The sequence below is a fragment of the Podarcis tiliguerta genome, assembly GCF_965153285.1.
Source record: "Podarcis tiliguerta genome assembly, chromosome: 3".
Classification (NCBI taxonomy): Eukaryota; Metazoa; Chordata; class Lepidosauria; order Squamata; family Lacertidae; genus Podarcis; species Podarcis tiliguerta.
Window position 1 is genome coordinate 87,939,852 of NC_139536.1, and position 20,758 is coordinate 87,960,609.

Here is a 20,758-nt window from a genome sequence, read left to right on the forward strand (position 1 = left end):
TTTTTTTAACCAACACAGAGATGGAGTCCAATTGTTAACCACATGTATGGAACACAGGAGTAGGCTGGAGAGTCCCTTGCACAGAAAATAAATAAATACAGCAACGATTTCCTTCGGAAAATATGACCCCGACACAGTCCGTGAAGTGAGTGTCAGCACTCCCAATATATTAATCACCACACACAATCCGAGCTCACTTCTGGAATGAGGTAACTTGTTCACGCACATTGTTCAAGTTGTTCCTCTCTGTTGAGCCGGAATTCTTTGCATGTTTGAGCAAGTGCCGCTCAAGATATATAACAACTCAATGCTAGAATGTTCCGCGATTCTGAGGTAACGAGCTAGAGAGCTGAACTGGGCAAAGTGATTTATCCCATCAAAATACGACTGGTGTATATAGTTTAGTTTAAACATAAAGCAATAATAATATAAAAGAAACCTCAAAAGTGAGCAAAAGAAACGAGGAACTAAATTCCCCCTACTCCTTCTTCGTGGTTTTAGGAATTGGTTTATCACTTTCTGTACCACTGTCTCTAGAGTTGCAATATTTATTTTCAAGACCTGGGGCGGGGGGGGGGGGGAGAGATGTTATAGTGCATGTGGAACTGGCTATAAATCTGGAAGGCAAAAGGAAGAGTTGGAAGACAACATAGGAGCATAGAAAACTACCTAGCCAGATTCACCTGCCAGCAGAGTGCACGGAAACGCCATTTACCTTCCTGCCACAGCAGTACCTATTTATCTACTCGCACTGGTATGCTTTCAAACTACTAGGGAGGCAGAAGCTGGAACAGAGCAATGGGAGCTCACCCCATTGCAGGGATTCGAACCACTGACCTTCCAATTAGCAAATCCAAGAGACTCAGTGGTTTAGACCACAGCACCATGTGTGTGAACGAGACCACTGAAGCTATGTACACATTAGTGGCTTGAAATGCAGAGAGGTTTCCCCCCCACTGCATTTCAAGTCACATTTCACACACCGGAAGGCGATGACGGTGGTGGTGGGGATGTCTTTCCCTGATGCGCATTACCTGATTTGTTTCCCTGCATTTGCAGCACTACTGAACAGTCAATGGTGCTGTAATCTGCACACGTGCGACGCCTGTCCAAAATGTGCACGCCTCAATTGTGCAGAATTGCCAGTGAGTAACGGTTTAAGGATCACAGAGTTCTTAACTGCTAGAGAAGACTTGAATTGGAGAGGGAGGAAGAAAAGCTTTCTTTTCCTGTTCTCTCTTTCTCTCTCTTCACTTTCAGCTATGTAACTGAGCAGACGTTTGAGGCTGTTTAAGACTAACTTCAGTATTTTGTAACCAAGAATACATTCCCTGTGTTGTTTCTCTGCATTGGACAATGCATGTGTGAGAACTCTGATTTCTGTAAGTAAAGCATTTAAACTTACTTAAGGTTGTGGTCTATTTACCCTGAGAGGGGTAGAGGTGTGGGGAACACAGCTGGGAACACTTAACACTCGGATGTTTAAAGTCTAACAACCTATAATTCCTGCACTTTGCAAATACTGCACATATTTCTTTTTAAAATTCTGTTGGGGGCACTTTTGGCTAGAGTGTGAGTCAAGCCATGCTTCTTGAATTCAAATAGTCATCCATTTTTTCTTTTTGCAGTTTGCCACACACATGGGACTTTGGGATTAACAAGCTTCCCTCAGTTATTTCCCAACAGAATGAAGGACACATCCACTGTTGGCAGCACATAAACTGGAATATATCCATATAAGTCACTATGCAGAAAATGAGTTTCCCAAAATGAAAAGCCCTGATGTTTATCTGGGGTGATTTTTATGCGTTTCTATTTCTGTGCTTTCTGCCCAGTCTCTTAATTCCCATTTCCCATTGTATAATTTTGGCTCAAGAGGTGTACATTTGCAAAGATTAGAGGGGAATTGAAACCTGCATTGTCAGGAAATCCTTGGCACGTTGGGTTTTTCTTTTTTTCTTTTTGCTAGCCATTGGTCTATTTATAGAAATATGCCCTGCTACTTACTAGGAGGTTGAGATATCAAGAAAGTGATATTAAGAGCGGAAGCCAATTTACTCGACAAAAACATCCATTAACTTTATCACCACTGGATGCTGCAAAGTAATCAATTAGCATGCTTCACTTGGGAATGACTAATTGAATTGTTAAATATACAGTCACTGGAGTCACTTGGGTAGGCTAAATATTAATACCTTTAAAAGGCAGGAAATGTGTTTCAGATAAATTGCAGCTCCTTATGGCTTGAGTCCCAGGACCCTTTACATTTGTCCTATAAGCTCACAGATCAAAATCCTTCCTGTTGTCAGGGTGGTTTTTTTAAATGTTTTAAAAGAACCTTGTTTGATTTGATTCAGTGTCACATCTTGGCATCCGCAGATCTCTGGTGTATGATAGTGAGATTAGTCTCAGGTGAATAGGTGAATAGTCATCACAAATAATCGCCATAGATAGATAGATAGATAGATAGATAGATAGATAGATAGACAGACAGAGATAGATAGATAGATAGATAGATAGATAGATAGATAGATAGATGATAGAGATATGAATGAAATATACAACTGGCTGAAATCTCCACAGGCTCATCCATGAATTATTCTGCTTGACCCATGATTCTTAGGCATGGTCAGAGAGGTTTTTCCCCTTCTCCTTCCACTTTCACTGGGAAAACTTGCTGTTTACTGTTGAATCTGAACAAACATCAATCTGAGGATTTGAAGATTTGCAGTTACAGCAAAGTGCAAGAGTAATCAAAATGAAAAACTGAAATTATTTGCTTATTGCTACTGATATATGTGAAGAACACACACACACACACACATTTCTGCTCTCTCTGTTGCAGCTTAAAGCCGAATGTGTCATGAGGCATAATGAACTTGTCCCCTGCTCCATTTTCTCTGAAGAGGCTCCTGTTGAAAAACTGGCCCAACTTCATAATTGTCCTTTCCCCCCTAAACAAACATGATTTCCTCGGATGCAGTGGAAGGCCCCATTCAATTGCCTGTCCAATCGGCTTCTGTACATGGCATAGGAGGGACCACCATCTTGCCCTTTGTCTCAGGCAGCAAAATGAACTGAGCCAACTGTTCAAAGACCTGTAACAGCCCTAGGACAACCCCGTAACCAAACCAATTCTCTCAATTACAGCCGAGACAGTTTGCAAGAATCAGAATGGCAAAGGAGGAGTGCTACATTTGAGGCTAGGAGGTTTTTAAATTTTTGTTGTTGTTAAATTTCACACACACACACACATGGCCCAAGCAAGAACAATGCAGCTTAAGCACTTCAGCTAGGAATGACCTAATTAGAACAGTCAAAGATGATGTTGAGGGATTAATGGAAGCTTCATGTCATTCTAGACCTGAAAACTCAGGAGGAGACTAAGTTTAATTCAGTTTTAGTCACTGTACTATGATTACATAGTTTTTAAACATACAGGGTTTTTTTTTTGGGGGGGGTTGTTTTTTAAAAAGAAGAATCCTGTTCATTTAATAATGAGTGCATTTGCGTTTTTAGTTGATATCTCAGTCAAATGAAACCTCCCTGTTTGTCCTGTGAGCCACTGCAGTATCTTCTCGCTTTGTCCCACAAAGAGACTTTAATAACACAAGCATTTCAAACAAGGTCTTAGGTCTGGGCTTAAAATGTGACCTTTCAGGCCTCAGGCCTCTCCCCAGGTCACATCTCTCACTGGTCCCTGCTCTGCAACCTCCTTGAGTACTTGGCTGGCATGCGTCCCTGAACTGTGATTACACCGCTTGCTTTCCTGAATGGAGTGGTGTGTGTGTGTTTGTTTGTGTGTGTAAACCTCCAACTGGGACGGGGGTGGTGCTGTGGGTTATACCACAGAGCCTAGGACTTGCTGATCAGAAGGTTGGTGGTTTGAATCCCTGCGACGGGGTGAGCTCCCGTTGCTCGGTCCCTGCTCCTGCCAACCTAGCAGTTCGAAAGCATGTCAAAGTGCAAGTAGATAAATAGGTACCGCTCCAGCGGGAAGGTAAACGGCATTTCCATGCACTGCTCTGGTTCGCCAGAAGCGGCTTAGTCATGCTGGCCACCATGACCCGGAAGCTGTACACCGGCTCCCTCGGCCAATAAAGCGAGATGAGTGCCGCAACCCCAGAGTTGGCCACGACTGGACCTAATGGTCAGGGGTCCCTTTACCTTTAAACCTCCAATTAGGCCTAGTGTGCAAAGGTCAGAGTCACATGCACCCATTGTTGCACCCACTTTTGCCTCTGCCCCATCCACCCTCCAGAAGGCTACCAATGAGGTATCATGGTCCTTGAGTTAAAAACTATTTCATGCCCCTGGTCCAAAAAAGAATTCCTTTGTGGCAGTGGGGATGCAGGTCCCTTTCCATACTGTTCTTCTTTGGTTTTCAATCCCCTTCCCTGCTCCACCACATGTTGAGCTTTTTTTAGGCAATCAACCTCCTGGACATTTCACCAATTTTCCAAAATCCCCACCCCCTTGCCCAGACACTAAATACCAGACATGTCCTGGAAATTTCAGACGTATGGCAACCCTGCCTTAAATATTTACTTGCCAAGTTGGCAACAACTGAACAACAAGTATGATAGATATATATGGATGAGTGTGATGCATTTCTCTCTCTTGAGCCCAAGAGAGGGTTTAGTCCTTTTGCTTTCAAAATGTAGCACTGCATAAGTTATTAATCTATCGTTTGCCTGTCCTCACAAACATCTCTGGATGGCATCTGCATGAAGTCACCACCACATTCTCAGTCAAAGAATCAACTGACAGAATAACCAACCAACTGCCAACTGCCAACTCCTTTCCCAAACACCATTTATCCTGGTGAAATGCGTTTACAATGCAAGTGCAATATGAAAACTAACAGAGGTTAATGGCTTTTTCCTGCAAAACAACAACAACAAAAACTGCTTTATATGGGTTGCACATAGCAAGAATTGCTTTACTCTTCCAGTTCCAAGAGTTATCAGAAGAAGACGGGTGTATGCACTCGAAGGAATAAAACCCTTTCACATGCACTGCCACAAGATATTTCTGGAGAAGTAGGTTTTGTGCCTACACAACACTTCAGTGTTATCTCATAGGATGATTCATGACTATGCGTGGAAGGAGAGCACCTTTCCTTCTTTAACAAGATTTATAAAGCACTCATTAAGAAAACAACTGCCTCTAAGTGGCTTGCATAGAACAAAATACGCTTAAGAAATTACAAATGACATGAACCTTGAAAATGTGTGGACATAATAAAATGTTATCAAAATAAAGATAATATATAGAAGACATAGGGACGCGGGTGGCACTGTGGGTTAAACCACAGAGCCTAGGACTTGCCGATCAGAAGGTCGGCAGTTCGAATCCCTGCGACGGGGTGAGCTCCTGTTGCTCGGTCCCTGCTCCTGCCAACCTAGCAGTTCGAAAGCACGGCAAAGTGCAAGTAGGTAAATAGATACAGCTCCGGCGGTAAGGTAAACAACGTTTCCGTGCGCTGCTCTGGTTTGCCAGAAGCGACTTAGTCATGACCCGGAAGCTGTACGCCGGCTCCCTCGGCCAATAAAGCGAGATGAGCGCCACAATCCCAGAGTCGGCCACGACTGGACCTAATGGTCAGGGGCCCCTTTACCCTTTACCTTTATAGAAGACATGCTTGGGTACAGAGCACATGCTGCTTATCTCAGTTACTTCAGGGGGATCATTTTTTCAAGTGGTAGACTGAGGGCTCAACTAGACACGGCTGATGCTGCTGTTACATATCACCTTTCCTCTCTTCCTCATAACTAAATGTTATTTGGCACACCCCCTCCCTCTGCCTGGCCTCACAGCTTTGGCAGTCAGCAGTGGCAGACCCTTTAAGTGGCCCTATTTTCCAGGGACAGAAGCTGTTCAAGTTTCTGATTTGATCCCAGAGCACCCTGCTTTTCCTTAGGACATCCCTGTTTTCATTGGATAAATTTTGGAGGGTATAGAATAGGACGTTACCGAGGCATTTTTCCAGCCGGAACTCACTGGAGCTCAGTTCCGGCACCTCTTTCCCTTGAAAAATAGCACTGGACGTCCCAATTTTCATCCTAGAAATGTTGGAGGGTTTGCTGTAGAAGATGGGCAATATGTCAAGTGATGACATGCACACCAGTGCAATGGCTTTGGCCCCCCCCCCCCCCGGGCTCACTTGCTCTGTCCCGGCCAGAGCTCTCACTCAAGTAGGCAGTAGCACTTCTGAACAGTTCATCAGCTTCCATCCCCTTAATTTGGTGGGGGGATTCCCCAATGTGTTGACTGAAATTATGAGAGTCTGAAGCAGGGCAGCCCAAAATGCAGCATGAGGGCCTTTTTTGGGGTAGCCCTCAGCAACGTTTGACACCTCCCCTACCCCGGCAGACATTGAACTGCCTTCCCAAAGCCCAGTGGTTGAGGTAACAGGCAGAGGAATGGCAAGGCCCTCATGGAGTGTAATGCCATGAACCTCTCCATCACAGTCTCAGATGGAAAAAAAAGATATGTAAATAAACCGTATATCATAAAGACACCACCATCTCCACTGTGCCTCGTTTTCCAAAAGGAAACACACACCCTGGGTAAAGCACGCCTGGAACCCCAGGAATCTCGCACTGCTGTGGATGTAGCAAAATGTTTGGCAAACTACTGTGCATTTGTGACCTACCACTCCATAGGACTGTGAGGAGCGACTCAAGACAGATTTTGTGTAGCAACCACAATATGTACGGTTGTTCTTATGTTACTCAAATTTGTAGTGAATTTTACAGGGATACAACATTATAAAAAGTTGCTTTCGTTATTATATGTATAGCTTTCATTTTCAGTGATCAGCACTGAAATTGTGTAAACCCATGGCTTTTTTTCCCAGCCGGAACTTGCTGGAAATCAGGCGGGTGCCATTGCCATTCGAAGAAGAAGAAGAAGAAGAAGAAGAAGAAGAAGAAGAAGAAGAAGAAGAGTTTGGATTTGATATCCCGCCTTTCACTCCCCTTAAGGAGTCTCAAAGCGGCTAACATTCTCCTTTCCCTTCCTCCCCCACAACAAACACTCTGTGAGGTGAGTGGGGCTGAGAGACTTCAGAGAAGTGTGACTGGCCCAAGGTCACCCAGCAGCTGAATGTGGAGGAGCGGAGACGCGAACCCAGTTCCCCAGATTACAAGACTACCGCTCTTAACCACTACACCACACTGGAGAATGAGGGAGGCAATCACTGTGAGTCCCGGCACCTCTTTTTCTGGAAAAACAGCAGTGTGTAAACCCATCCCACCGCTAAATTTGAGTTTAAATCTATTATAATGATAAGATATCTTAGTGAGAATTTGCATCAGGCAAAGATGATGAAGACACAAGACTAACATGGTGAGAAAAATAGCAAGATTTCAAATAGCAAGAAGGGGAGGAAGGAAAGACCCCCTCGTGGTATGAGTTCTGTGAGTATTATGGGGGGGGGGGAGTGGAGAGAAGGAATTGACTCAGTCTCAACCATCCCAAATCCTATCCGCTCATCTGTTCATCCTGAGCCTTCAATTAATTAATTGATTAATTAAAACTGAGCATTTAATCTGCGAATTTACATGCCTCGGCTCCCGTTTGAAAGCATTGTCCGTGGGCACTCATCAAAAGATTCCAGCCTTTTCCAATCACCATTGGCTCCCAAACATATTACTTTGTAAACAGGAAATGACAGTGTTGGCTCCATGCCCTCGTATTGTAGCAACACTGCCATATGCCAGTATCATGCTAAATTCAGTAAAGATGCAACAATATAATTATTGGGGACATCTGTCAGCAGCCTAGGCCTACATCTGGCATTAGTATTTACAAAGATCCATGTCGCAAGGGGGGTGTGGGGACACAAGAAGCATAGTCATAGTTTTGCTGACTGGGTTTTACAGGCCTTGTGCCAAATACTACCTTTTAACCAGCTCCACCTGGTTATAAATGAGGCTGTGTTGAATCATAAAAGCTAAATGCTTTTGGGAAAACAAGCAGCTGAGAATCCCCTCCAAGAGTTATGATCCCTAGTGCCAAGCTGCAACAATAATTCTTAATTTGATTCAGTAGCCGACAGTAGGGTGAAGTTGCATCTCCTGGCAAGTGGGTCACTGCTGCTAAGAGGGAGGAACAAGGTATTGGGAGGGTCAGCGCTGTGCAAACACATTGGCAGAAGCCCTGCTTTGGCTCAGCAGGCACATTTGCACAGTGCTGGTGGTCTTAACACCTTTCCCCTTCCATTTTCCTTCCTGGTATGCAGCAGTGCAGACCTTCCAAGTGTCCCTGTTTTTCAGGGACAGTTCTGGTTTTACAGAAGCCGTCCTGGTTTCTGATTTGATCCTGGAATGTCCCACTTTTCCTTAGGACACCCCTATTTTCATTGAAGAAATGTTGGAGGGCATGCTAGGATGTCCCTATTTCATCAGTGAAATGTTGGAGGGTATGGAGTTATGTGACCCCCGAGCCAAGGAGATAAGTAACCTTTAGTAAACATCTGAAGGTACAGTGGTACCTCGGGTTATATACGCTTCAGGTTACAGACTCCGCTAACCCAGAAATAGTACCTTGGGTTAAGAACTTTGCTTCAGGATGAGAACAGAAATCGCACAGCAGCAGCGTGGCAACAGCAGGAGGCCCCATTAGCTAAAGTGGTGCTTCAGGTTAAGAACAGTTTCAGGTTAAGAACGGACCTCCAGAACAAATTAAGTACTTAACCCGAGGTACCACTGTATAGGGAAGTGTTTAATATTTTATTATGTTTTTATATATGTTGGAAGCTGCCCAGAATGTCTGGGGCAACCCAGTCAGAGGAGGGGTGTAAATGATGATGATGATGATGATGATGGTGATGAAATAGGACGTCTCTATTTTCATCAGAGAAATGCTGAAGGGTATGGCAGTGACCCACCTGCAGGAAGGTATGGTAAGCACCCTCCATCACAAATACACTTTCTGTTACTGGATTCAAATGGATTTATTGAGGGCCATCATGTAAACCTGTGGCGAGTCCCCAACATTTTAAAGGAATGTCTCTAAAATCAGAGCCACTTTTGCTGATCAGGTCAAAGGAAATCTTGGCACTTTCTGATGTGCTTGAGGACATGTGTCACTGGACTTATCCGGCCTTTTTAATTTGTCCCCAAACAGGCAAAGGCAAAGGCAAAGGCCTTAATGCTGAACTTCCTGCCTTATTAAAAGTCCAGCTGAGGCCCTTGATGTTGTGTCGGTCCAGATTGTGGACTTTAATACAATACAGTGCCAGTATAAAGGCGACTTCAAAGGAGCTACTACATGCTACTATTAACTGAATCCTCGTACATGCAGATGAATGCTCAGGAGGCACCATTCTGAGGGTTTTATGGGTTTTCTACACCATTTCTGAAAAATGGCCAAAAGAAAACAAAAGAGAATGAGATATCCGTGTGTAGGACATGGAGGTTCTGAAAAAAGCAACATTCGCAGCAACAAAAAAATTAAGAAATTACATCTGGCTGAGCAAATTATGCTGCAGCTCATAAGAAAGGGACTCATAATAAGTTCAGAGATTTTCATAAAAGAAAAATCTGTATCGAGACAGAGTGTTCAGCCTGGCTAATCTCTGCTATTAATATTTCAAAGTGCCACACTGTGTACATTTGGTGGGGAATGAAAGTTGTAAAGCACGACGAGGGTGCTTGGAAGGGTGACTGGGAGCAAAACTTAATTTGCTAGCTGATTGAGACCAGGGCGTGATTTAAAAAATAACCAAAAACAAGCACATGCATAATTATAAACATTCTTAATTTTTATGGCATACTGACTTCAGACCAGATTCCTCTCATTATTACCACATTTTTCACTAAAAGCCTGTCATGAGCAAGGGGAGTGAGTGGCACTGTGGTCTCAACCACCAGGTCTCTTGGGCTTGCTGATCGGGAGGTCGGCGGTTCGAATCTGCATGTTGGGGTGAACTCCTGTTGCACCAGAAGCGGTTTAGTCATGCTGGCCACATGATCTGGAAAGCTGTCTGTGGACAAATGCCGGCTCCCTCAGCCTGAAAGTGAGATGAGCGCCAAAACCCCATACAGTGGTACCTCAGGTTAAGTACTTAATTCGTTCCGGAGGTCTGTACTTACCGTAACCTGAAACTGTTCTTAACCTGAAGCACCACTTTAGCTAATGGGGCCTCCTGCTGCCGCCGCACTGCCAGAGCACGATTTCTCTTCTCATCCTGAAGCAAAGTTCTTAACCTGAAGCACTATTTTTGTTTTTTAAAAAATATTTTTTATTGAGTTTTAACACAAAAAGCAAAACAGAAAAAGAACAGAAACTAAAAAAAACAAAGCAATACAAAGTTACAAAAACACAAAACATCAAACAAAAAAAGACAACAACAATAAAAACAATTCCATCTTCATAGTATTTCTTGCATTAACTTATTTCTTCGACTTCCCCATACCTCCCTTCACTGTATTCCAGATCTTATATTAAATCAGCAAATCCCTTCCCTCTACCTTAATTAATCTTTATCTTAATTTTGATATCTTGGTATAACTTAATCTCTTTAAGGTCTTAAATATTAGGTCTTTAAATTTTACAACTTTTTTACTAATAACCTTTTACATTCCATCTGATGTCGAATTAACATTCATTAATCTTATAATGTTTCTGTAAATAGTCTTTAAACTTCTTCCAGTCTTCTTCCACCGTCTCTTCTCCCTGGTCTCTGATTCTGCCGGTCATTTCGGCCAATTCCATATAGTCCATCACTTTCGTCTGCCATTCTTCCAGAGTGGGTAGCTCTTGTGTCTTCCAATGCTGTGCGATGAGTACTCTTGCTGCTGTTGTGGCATACATGAAAAAGGTTCTGTCCTTCCTTTTCACCTGTTGGTCAACCATGCCCAGGAGAAAGGCCTCTGGTTTCTTCGGGAAGGTGTATTTAAACACCTTTTTCAATTCATTATAGATCATTTCCCAGAAGGTCTATTCTGAAGCACTATTTTTGGGTTAGCGGAGTCTGTAACCTGAAGCGTATGTAACCTGAAGCGTATGTAACCCGAGGTACCACTGTAGTTGCCTTTGACTGGACTTAACAGTCCAGGGGTCCTTTACCCCTTTTTCACCTCTCATGAGCACTTCCCCCCCTCTCTCTCATGCCTAAATCTGCTTTGAATCTCAGACTTTCTCTCATTTTATTGTCACAATAAGATGCTATAGAACAGGGTTGGAGAACCCATTCCACTCCCAGTGCTGGATGTGCAAATTTTGCTGGAGCATGCAAAATTCTGTAGGTTCTCTTCTGTAGGTTCTTGCTCCATCCCCAGAGTCTTCCTTCTCTTGGTTGCAGGGGCAGTGGTGACAGGAAGGGGAAACACATGAAAAGGAAGTGTTTCTCCCCTTCCTGTCTCGTGCAGACTTTTTTTTTTCTTTTGGTGACCTGTAGGTTTGTGTCCCATGGCCCACAGCTTCTCACCTTCTTCTTCTGGGGCAGGCCTTTCTACAACTGCCCACCATTTCCAAATAAGCAGAAGGAGGTGGGTAAGCTTGAGCTAGCCATGCCATGCTGTTGTCAGGGCTTGGCTCCTGTTTTATGTTCCTGCTGGTCCAGCAGAAATGTAAAAGAGAGTCAGGCCTTGGCATACCCCCCGACATTTCTCCAATGAAAATAGGGACGTCCTATTCCATGCCCCCCAACATTTCTCTGATGAAAATAGGGACGTCCTATTCCATACCCCCCAACATTTCTCTGATGAAAATAGGGGCATTCTATTTCATACCCCCCAACATTTCTCTGATGAAAACAGGGACGTCCTAAGAAAAAGTGGGACATTCCGGGATCATTCTGGTTGACCCAGGCGCCATCATGGAGGGGGGTAACAAATCATCAAGGAACAATTATTGCCCTACTAGGGTGGTTCATAAAAAACTTTTTTTAAAAAAATGCCTGCTCCAAAGGTCTTACCTTACTACACTAGGGATTATATCACTATATATGAAATTTCATGCATATCAGTTAATATCTTGACCCTCCTCCACGAAAATAACTGTTTACTTGGCCTTCCTATGTCATGAAGGCTGAAATTTCAGTTCATTCAAACAGGGCCAAGATATTAACTGCTATGTTTTTTGTTTTGGTAAACCATTTTGCAGGTTTTTTAAAAAATAAATTTTATTAAATAAATCAACAATAAATATAAATAAAACAACACAAGCCAAAACACAATCCATCCTGTAGATTTAAGTATCTGTCCACAGTCGCCAACTTGTTATCAGAGGCCCAGAATCCACATTCCTTTGTAAGAAAATATGAAAAAACGCAAAACCATTTTTGCAGGGGGGGGGGGAGGAATCAATGGGGGGGTGACAAGAAATTTTCCACACCGGGTACCACCTGATTTTCCTACACCTCTGAGAAGCAGTTCCAACATTGTTTTGGAAATGTATCATACCTGCGTCCAAAAAGGAAGCTCCTCACAAGCAGTTTCAGCACCAAGGACAACACAATTTGCCAACTGAAAACACAACTCTTGCAGCAGGTTCTCATGGAGGGCGGCTGGACTGTCTGACCACACTTGGATCGTTATTGATATTATTCTATCTGCTTCTTTTATCTTTCTGTTTATAACTGCGTATCACATTACAATGAAGAGCATATTAAAGGTTAAGGGACCCCTGACCATTAGGTCCAGTGGTGACCGACTCTGGGGTTGTGGCGCTCATCTCGCTTTATTGGCCAAGGGAGCCGGCGTGCAGCTTCCAGGTCATGTGGCCAGCATGGCTAAGCCACTTCTGGCGAACCAGAGCAGCGCACAGAAACGCCATTTACCTTCCCGCCGGAGCGGTACCTATTTATCTACTTGCACTTTGACGTGCTTTCGAACTGCTAGGTTGGCAGGAGCAGGGACCGAACAACAGGAGCTCACCCCGTAGCGGGGATTTGAACCACCGACCTTCTGATCGGCAAGTCCTAGGCTCTGTGGTTTAATCCACAGCACCACCCGCGTCCCTATCAGAAGAGCATATTAGCAATATGTTAAATAAATTATTAAATAAATTAAGCAACGCCATTTAGGCTGCATAAAATATCTATTTCCTATAAAATATTCCTTTCCTATAAAGGTTAGCAAACATTTGTTATTGGTACAAATTTGAAAATGTTTCTCCATTAATGAAATCCCTCCTGCTCACAACCCATATACCACTAGCATTCAAGGTTAGTGACAGTTCCTGATTTCTCCAAGCAGCCTAGCCTCACCTGGGATTATTTTGGCGGGACGCGGGGGGCGCTGTGGTCTAAACCACTGAACCCCTTGGACTTGCCAATCAAAAGGTTGATGGTTCAAATCCGCACAATGGGTTGAACTCCTGTTGCTCTGTCCCAGCTCCTGCCAACCTAGCAGCTCAAAAGCATACCAGTGCGAGTAGATAAATAAGTACTGCTGCGGCGGGAAGGTAAACAGCATTTCTGTGCACTCTGGCTTCCGTCACAGTGTTCCGTTGAGCCTAAAGCAGTTTAGTCATGCCAGCCACATGACCCATAAAGCTGTCTGTGGACAAATGCTGGCTCCCTCGGCCTGAAAAGCGAGATGAGCCCCACACCCCATAGTAACCTTTGACTGGACTTACAGTAACTGTCCAGGGGTCCTTTACCTTTACCTATTTGGGGCAGCCTCGACTTGGATGAACCCCAGATTCCTCTGAATTGGCTCCATTCAGTTTCGGATTCAGGCTATGTCTGAATCTGGTGTGCAGCCCCAGAATTCCACTGGAACCAAGGAATTAAGTGTGTTCAAGAATGTTTCCTAACTCTAGATAGAGTCGTCACTTCCTAACATAATGGGCATGGGGACTGGTCACAAGAGACGGAGATGTTAAGCAGAGGCCCTTGCATTTTGGTACATGATGTAGACACCCCTGGATTTTCACACTCATGCACTGTACTGTCAGTCCTCCCACTGAAAAAAGGGGGAGAAGATGGGGAGGCTGGAAAAATCATAATCATACCAGATGACTCACATAGGCTTCTGTCGCTGCTCAGCTCCTATTTTAAACAACATCCCATTGAGGTTTGTAATCAAATACTTACATATTTCCCCCCTTAATGGTATTAGTAAGCAATGATCCTTTTGTCTGCCCTCCTTAAATAAGATAAAGCCAACTGTTGTTCCTCCATGTTGCCTTGCATATAGGTAGAGAGGCCTTTGTTTATTCTTGTCCTGGTAGTTATGACTCATTCTCTGAGTTCACTGCAGCTACATTTACATTGGCAAGTTGAGAGGTTGCTGTTTGCCAAGAGAAAATGCATATTGGTGGGGTGGGGTGGGGGGACATATTCCACATCCACATAGCCAATGAATACATTTGATAAAATGAATTGGACATTCTTCCACTCTGTTTCCAATGTTGGGTATGAGGAGTAGCTGTTCCTGCTGCGGAAAATTGGGAACGTCGATCCCAGAGAGCAGGTATGGGAAGAGCGAGGCATACAATGGGCCAAACAAGATTGGGTGCAGGCCTGGCCAGAACATAGGCATCCTGACTGTGAGAAAGGTGACCTGTGTGCTTGCTTGGTTGATTAACAGCTGTTGAGAACTTCAAAGTCCCTGCTCTCCCTTCTTATGGTCTTTGTAGTGGACCTGGAGACTCCAATAAAGAGCATTCCATGTCAAGAAGGAGGGCAAGTGGGCACTCTATCAACTGACAGGGCAGGAGTTACCCGGAGCAGGGCCTTTCCCCTGTTGGCGCCCACTGTATGCCTTGCTCTTCCCATACTAAAAAGTTAGGAAACATTCTTGAACACACTTAATTCTTTGGTTCCAGTGGAATTCTGGGGCTGCACACCAGATTCAGCCATAGCCTGAATCCGAAACTGAATGGAGCCAATTCAGAGGAATCTGGGGTTCATCCAAGTCAAGGTTGCCCCAAATAGGTAAAGGTAAAGGTAAAGGTAAAGGTAAAGGTAAAGGTAAAGGACCCCTGGACAGTGACTGTAAGTCCAGTCAAAGAACCATCAACCTTTCAATTGGCAAGTCCAAAGGGTTCAGTGGTTTAGACTGCGTCTCGCCAAAATAATCCCAGGTGAGGCCAGGATGCTTGGAGAAATCAGGAGCTGTCACTAGCCTTGAATGCTAGTGGTATATGGGTTGTGCAGGAGGGATTTAATTAATGGAGAAACGATTTCAAATTTGTACCAATAGCAAATGTTTGCTGACCTTTATAGGAAAGGAAGCACAGTTTTTTAACTCAAACGTATCTAAATATCTTGCACTTTTTCCTTTCTTTGAAATATGAAAAAGGTATAATCACATGATTTTTAAGTCCCTCCAGCCATAGGTATTTTATGCAGCCAGTGGGCCTGGAGACTCCAATAAAGAGCATTCCATGTCAAGAAGGAGGGCAAGTGGGCACTCTATCAACTGACAGGCCAAGAGCTACACAGAGCAGGGACTTTTCACTGGTGGTACCCATTGTATGCCTCACTCTTCCCAGACCTGCTCTCTTTTAGCCTGTATTTTGGAGCTTTATCATTTAGGAACACTTTGGAAGAACTGGTTGACAAGTCTTATCATTGCTGACATATGAGCGGATTTTATTTGCTGCTATTCTGGGCTTCTGGTGCACCAGGGTTTACACCAGCATAATAGAGTTGGCCAGAATGCCAGAAAGGATACAATTTATGAGCTTTCTCCATTATCTGCACAGCAGGGTGTGTTCAGTCAACAGTGCAAAGGTTGAGCTGAAGCATTCCCTGCTGGTTACCTGCTTTCAGCAATAGGGGTTGCTGTTTGGTAGTACCCAATTGGTTAGCTGTCAGATTCTAGAGCTCCCTATTGGTGGCTCTTAGGTAATTCCCAAAATACAGAATCCATTCATAAAACACAGTGTTAATTCATAAAGCAGTAACATAAATCTCCATTGCTATATATTTCTACATATTGGGTGTATATTTCAGTGGTTGAACATACAAGTTTATGGCCATACTGTAGTGTAGTGCTTATGTGACTGTGAATAAAAGGTGGCTGGGCTCATTGTCTCAGGGTTTGGGGGGGGGGGAGAAGAGGTGACAAAACTGATTTCCAATAAGGGCCCCCCCTTTATTTCCATAACAAGTCCTTGAGTCTGTACTCTGAATGGTGACACCAGGGACCTAGAAGGTGCAGGGCTTGTCAGTCCAACCCCTGCACAGTCTCAACAGGGCTGACCTTAAGGCAATTGGAGCAACTGGGCCAAATTGAGCCCCACATCCCACATCCCACTTTTCCTTAGGATGTCCCTATTTTGGGGGGTATGGTAGGACGTCCCTATTTTCATCAGATAAATGTTGAATGGTATGGAGTTATGTGACCTACAAGCCAAGGAGGTAAGTAACTGTACAACCTTTATTTTTTTTTTATAAATTTTTTTTATTGCGTTTCTTTCCATAATTTTATAGGTTTATAAACAAATAAAGTAGTTACAAGAAACAAATTTTCTCTTTTTTAACAACAAAAACAAAATAAAACTTGGACTTCCCCACCCCTTCCGATTCTGCGTTCTTTGCATTAACAATGTCAGCATTTTGTTACCTTATTTCATACCTTGTTGTAACTTTCGAATGTTATGTATCCAAATACAATATATTATATCTCAATTTCAATACCTTTAAAATAAACATAACATATTCAATTTAAATTGTCTCCTTTTCTCTTTTGTCACTAATTTTACCATTTACTTAATCATATTCGCAGAAGCTTAACGTTTCCTAATCATGCACTTTCTTAGGATTCATACAGCTTATAATATTTTTTCAGATAATCTTTAAATTTTCCCCAGTCCTCCTCAATTGTTTCTTTATCCAAATCTCGGATTCTGCCGGTCAGTTCAGCTATCTCCATGTAGTCCATCAACTGCGTCTGCCAGTCCTCCAGCGTGGGCAAATCTTGTGTCTTCCAACTCTTTGCAATGAGTATTCTTGCTGCTGTGCTAGCGTACATAAACAAAGTTCTATCTTTCTTTGACATTTTCTGGTCCACCATGCCCAACAGGAAGGCCTCTGGTTTCTTAGGAAAGGTATACCTAAATACCTTTTTCAATTCATTATAAATCATTTCCCAGAAGGCCTTCACTTTTGGGCAGGTCCACCAGAGATGGAAGAAAGTCCCCTCTGCTTCCTTACACTTCCAACATTTGTTGTCAGACAGGTGATGCATCTTGGCTAGCCTGACTGGGGTCATGTACCACCGGTATATCATTTTCATAATGTTTTCCTTCAAGGCACTAGATGCCGTGAATTTCATTCCGGTGTTCCATAACCTTTCCCAGTCTTCAAACATAATATTATGTCCAACATCCTGTGCCCATTTTATCATAGCAGATTTAACTATCTCATCCTGTGTGTTCCACATAAGCAGCAAGTTATACATTCTAGATAAAATCTTGGTCTTTGGTTCTAACAATTCTGTCTCTAGTTTCGATTTCCCCTCCTGGAAACCAACCTTTTTATCCATTTTAAAAACCTCTTGAATTTGAGCATAATGTAACCAATCTCGCACCTTGTTTTTTAATTTGTCCTGGCTCTGCAACTTCCAACCGTCTCCAATTTTTTCAATTAATTCCCAATATTTCGGCCAATAGGCCTCCATATTGGGTCTTTTTCGAGCTTTGGCCTCCACCGGTGATAGCCACCTCGGTGTTTTACTCTCTAATAAGTCTTTATATTTCATCCAGACTGCAAAAATCGCTTTTCTGACAATATGGCTTTTAAACAATTTGTGAACTTTAACCTTGTCATACCATAGATATGCATGCCAACCAAATGCATTATCAAAACCTTCCAGATCTAGGACGTCGGTGTTTTCTAGCAAAAACCAATCTTTCAGCCAGCAGAAGGCTGCAGCTTCATAGTACAACCTCAAATCCGGCAGGGCAAACCCCCCTCTTTCTTTTGAATCAGTTAATATTTTATACTTTATTCGGGGCTTTTTGCCCTGCCAGACAAACTTAGATATATCCTTCTGCCATTTTCCAAAACATTCCTCTCTGTCCACGATCTGTAGGGTTTGAAACAAGAATAACATTTTCGGCAATACATTCATTTTAATTGCTGCAATCCTTCCCAACAAGGAAAGTTTCAATCTTGACCAAATTTCTAAATCCTTCTTTACTTCCAACCAGCATTTTTCATAATTGTCCTTAAATAAATTCAAATTTTTGGAAGACAAATAGATCCCTAGGTATTTCACTTTCTTTACCACATTTAATTCTGTTTCTCTCTGAAACCCCTCTGTTTCTGTAAGTGTCAAATTCTTGGTCAAAACCTTGGTTTTTTGTTTGTTCAACTTAAACCCCGCCACCTGACCAAACTCAGATATAAGTTCAAGAACTCTTTTTGTACTGGATTCTGGCTCCTGCAATGTCAAAACTAGGTCATCTGCAAAAGCTTTAAGTTTATATTGTTTCACTCCGACCTCTATCCCTTGTACCAGCCGGTCCTCCCTTATCATGTTCAATAGCACCTCCAGGACTGAAATGAATAAAAGAGGGGATAGAGGGCACCCTTGTCGTGTCCCTTTTTCAATTTTGAACTCCTCCGTCACCACATTGTTCACTATTAATTTGGCCTTTTGCTCTGAATAAATTGCTCGTAACCCATTTTCAAACCCCCGCCCCACTCCCATCCCTTCCAAGTTTTTCTTCATGAACATCCAAGATATATTGTCAAATGCTTTCTCCGCATCAACAAAAATTAACACCGCCCTTGTGTTCCTGTTAGTTTGTAAAAGTTCCAAAATATCGATGATGTTTCTGGTATTCTCATATAAATGTCTACCAGGGAGAAAGCCTGCTTGGTCTTTGTGAATTACTTCAATTAAAACTTTTTTAAGTCTACTTGCCAAAATGTCTGCAAATATTTTGTAATCCACATTCAGGAGTGAGATGGGGCGGTAGTTCTTGAGTTGAGTCTTTTCAGATTCTATCTTAGGTATCAATGTGATGAACGCTTCTTTCCACGTTTCTGGTGCCCTCTTCCCATCCATGATCTGGTTGCATACCTCCAACAAGGGTTGTGTTAAATAGTCTTTCAAAGTCTTGTAGTATTTGGAGGTAAGCCCATCCGGGCCTGGAGATTTGCCTAGTTGCATGTTCTGAATGGCACTTTCAATTTCCTGGGTGGTTATTGTAGAGTTCAAGATTGATCTTTTATCTTGAGTTATTTTTGATAGTCCATTTGTCTTTAAAAAATGATCTATCTCTGATTCTTTCTGAGGCCCCTGTACATAAAGTTCTTTAAAATATCTGTGGAAGCACTTCCTAATTTCCTCTGGTTTCTGCACCGTTCTTCCTTCAATCTCTAGATTTGTAACTGTATTCAACTTTTGTCTTTTTTTCAGCTGCCAAGCTAGCAGCTTTCCACATTTATTTGCTGATTCAAAGGATCTTTGCTTCATCTGTTTTATTTAGAAGACATCTGGAGACAGCCCTGTATAGGGAAGGATTTTTTAAAATGTTTAATGTTTTGTTTTTATATATGTTGGAAGCTACCCAGAGTGTCTGGGGCAACCCAATCAGATGGGTGGGGTGTTGTGTTGTTGTTGTTGTTGCTGTTGTTGTTGTTGTTGAATAGAACATTCCTACTTTCATCAGAGAAATGTTGGAGGGGGTGGAAATAAGGCTGCAAGGAGCCTTTTTATCCTTATCCTAGGAGCAAGCCCTATGGAACTCAGTGGGACTAATTTATTGGTCGACATGTATAGGATTGCATTGCAAGTCCTATTAAGTTCCATGTGGCTTACTCTCACTCCAAGAGTCACAGCGGGATAAGTACAGCCCCTGATATGCAATGGAGAACCTCCTCACCCCTCAAAGCAAAACAAAATAAAGCAAAACCCCTTACTGTCATCCAAGCATTGCACAGCAGGGTATTCATGAAGTGTAGTAGTGCCCATTATAAGCCATGTGTAACTATGAGATACATATCTGAATAACCCCTTGACTCTCTTAGCCGAATAAGGTCCTTAGCATAATTGAACTCCTGCATGCATAATGCCTTGCAGATCAGTGCGCTGTCTGAGAATGCTCTTGTGATTCCTCATTAGTGAACATGTCTGCCTTCTGCCACTAACAGACTTAAGTTCTTTTCATCTGTTACATACCTAATTGAATTATAGATCAGTACTAAGGGAGCCCGATAAGTACTCTGCAGCAGCAACAGGCAAGTCTTTAAGAAGGTGATATAATACGGAATAATTTATTTCAGGATGCAATGAAATGGGCAGAACTCTTTTAATGGAATGCCTAATTTTACAGGTCGAATGGGCCACAAACATCCATAACGCCAGACACCCAACGATGTGCAGAAGGTGGTCCCGCTGCTGCGCGAAACTTGGCAACCACTCAATGCAACGGGGACAACACTGTCAACAGCAGGACGTAACTGTACGAGAGTATCCAGACAGGCTCATCGCAGGCAAATTATTCTCTCATTGTTGGTCAAGGCCAAAGCACAAGTAAAACAGGGGAAAGCATATTAAAGGGTGCAACATGGCTAAACTTGCAGGACACTTCACAGTATTAATTTGTGCCTGCTAAAGAGAAGCATGACAAACCTGTGTCTTCTGAGCACTCCGTAAGACCGACAGAATCTGGATGGAGAAATCTCTTGTTTTAACTCTGATTTTTGACGCACACATGAGAGAGAGAGAGAGAGAGAGAGAGAGAGAGAGAGAGAGAGATGTTAATTTGTTTTCTACCTATTGTCGTGCAAATTAATGAGACTGACACGGGAGCAGCCAACATGTGATGAAAGCTTCCG

General features: G+C 42.9%; 1 long non-coding RNA gene across 1 annotated transcript; it reads left to right on the forward strand.

The window, feature by feature from the left end:
- The first annotated feature begins 349 nt into the window (after window positions 1–349).
- On the forward strand, window positions 350–20,500 carry LOC310673472. The gene is made up of 3 exons (XR_014509050.1): window positions 350–1,382; window positions 1,629–1,740; window positions 20,254–20,500. It is a non-coding gene; the product is annotated as an uncharacterized lncRNA (long non-coding RNA).
- The last annotated feature ends 258 nt before the right edge of the window (window positions 20,501–20,758 follow it).